At 50.0% G+C, this 2217-nt stretch overlaps 1 long non-coding RNA gene across 1 annotated transcript; it reads right to left on the bottom strand.

Annotated features, from left to right (window-relative positions):
• Positions 1–369: 369 nt before the first annotated feature.
• Positions 370–1355, bottom strand: LOC146759582 (uncharacterized). Its single transcript, XR_014932466.1, has 2 exons — positions 1167–1355; positions 370–727 (listed from the first exon to the last, which is right to left on the bottom strand). It is a non-coding gene; the product is annotated as an uncharacterized LOC146759582 (long non-coding RNA).
• Positions 1356–2217: the final 862 nt, after the last annotated feature.

Raw genomic sequence — 2217 nt, forward strand, 5'->3', positions numbered from 1 at the left:
TTAATAGGATGAATGAGGGCCAGAAACCACACATCAAACAAAGCAGTCATCATTCTCAAAGAACAAGCTCTAGATATACAGTATCTACAGAAGTACAGAATAGAGACAAGCTCAAGGCGCAGGGACACCTTTCTTCCTCCCACGCTGCTTTTGTTTCTCTCAGCCCTCGGAGAACAAGGGATGCTCACAGTTCATCGCCAGCAGTTCCAGATGGGCTGAAAGGCCACCAGTTGGGAACACCAACACGGAAACATGGGACAAGCAGCTCCATTTCCAGGAGGGACGTGAAGCCGACCACATCAGGACCCTGCGATTGCCAGCCTGAGCCAGGCACATTTTGAGCAGCTAATGAAAGAGGCAGCACCACCATTCAAATGTTTGTTTCACTTTTATTTGCAATAGAGAGATGCAAAATGCATCAAAAATACATTTCAATATGAAATCAAATAGGCGGGATACTGGTAATGACTAAAGACAAAGCTTCCTTAGTTCCTCTCCGCAGTCCATGAAAGGGAAAGCACGGCCAGGCCTGAAAACCAGACCACGCAGTGTGTGTCCTTTGGTGCACCTCTGAGGAAGCATTCCAGGTGATTCTGCTGTCCTTTGTGCCTTCCTGCTCAAGCCCTTATTGTTTCTTTTTGCTTTCCTTCTTGCTTCTCAGCTGAGCAGCACTTGCCTTGGGTTTCTTCACCATCTCCCACGTCTTAGATTCAAAACCCTCTGAGTCCTGCAAGAAGCAATTGGGAAACAGTCAGGGAACTTTCTAACAACTGGCTGACAGCTGCTTTGGGAGCTCAAGTCACCTGACCAAGCAGCTTTGGGAGACCAGCACAGGAAATTGCCTTCCTGACCTCAGGGCACATTAGAAACTCCACATCTGTCAAGTTCCCAAAAATCCCATGCAAACCAGAGCCTAAAGTCCTCTCTAGCAAGGTGGTCTGTGCTGGGAGGGTGGACCCTCTGCCTGGCAGCTCATAGGGCGCAGCAGCAGCTGCAGGATAGGATGAGCTGGCAGCTCAAGGCTGCTGGCATGCGGAAGGAAGGACAGAACCAAGTGCGGCACTCTCAGCAGTGCCGGGGCACACTGCCATAGGCAACAGCTACAGACAGTTCCCTCCCAGCCGACTGCCTGAGCATTCCTATCAGTCTCACACAGCGCTACTTACTGCCTTTGGGGACTTGAAAGCTGGCAGGATGATGGCCAGCACACACAGGAGCTGGAAAAGGGCTCCAAACAAGAGTCCGTAGCGCAGCATGTTCTCCAATATCGTGGGCTCAGGGATCTCAGGTGGTGAGAAATGCAGTTCAGCAGCCATAGCGCAGACAGCTGCTGCTCCACTGCTCTCACAGAGGCTGCGTGCTGTAAGGGGGGAAAAAGGCATCATTAGTCTCAGGCACTGCAATGGGGTTACTTCCTGCGAGCAAACATTTCCAGGCTGACATAGAGAGGTGCTGGGAAGATATCCAGGGCCTACTGACCCGAGAACAAAGAGGGACAGCAAACTTGCATTTCAGTTGCCTTTGCCCACCTGCCTAGGAAAAGAGCCCTCAGTGAAGAGTGAGAAAAGCCTCAAAATGGTGGTAAGGTAACATTTTGCTATAGAAAGGGAAAGGGGAACTTCACAGAAACCAAGAAAAGGGTAACTGTGCATTTAAAAGTGCAGGGAAAGGGGGAATTACAGACACTTAGTCAAAATAAAGCCAGAGAAGAGGGCAATAAAGATAAGAAGAAACTGTCCGGAGACCTCTGACAAGAAGGATTAGATCCCCCCTGAGCAAGATGATGCTGACATGGGAGAACAATAACAGCAGATAACTCCAAGAAGAAAACAGAAGAAGAATTTCACCCCAAAACATCGGCAAGGGTCGCGGGGAATGGGGTCAGGGGGAATGAGGGAATGGGGTTGCGGGGAACGGGGCCATAGGGAATGTAATGAATATGTAATCAAACTGAGGAGGAGACTATTGATTATGTATTAGCTTGACCTATAACTGTAACACACTTTTCTCCTTACGGTGTGCAAGTTTGGAGGAGCTATCCCCCTTGCACCCGGCGCTGCGCAACGCTGGAATAAACATACCTGCTTTATAACCCATCTCTGGATTATAGAGTTTGATTCCGCAAGTCAGTTTGGCACCCCAGATGGGACCCTCTCTGTTCGGCTGCAGGACCAGCTGAGAAGGGGGGGACGCCTTTGGCGCGCCCCGAGATTTCTC

The sequence above is a fragment of the Coturnix japonica genome, chromosome 10 (assembly GCF_054131305.1).
Source record: "Coturnix japonica strain WE chromosome 10, WE-NBRP24, whole genome shotgun sequence".
In the NCBI taxonomy this organism is placed as follows: domain Eukaryota; kingdom Metazoa; phylum Chordata; class Aves; order Galliformes; family Phasianidae; genus Coturnix; species Coturnix japonica.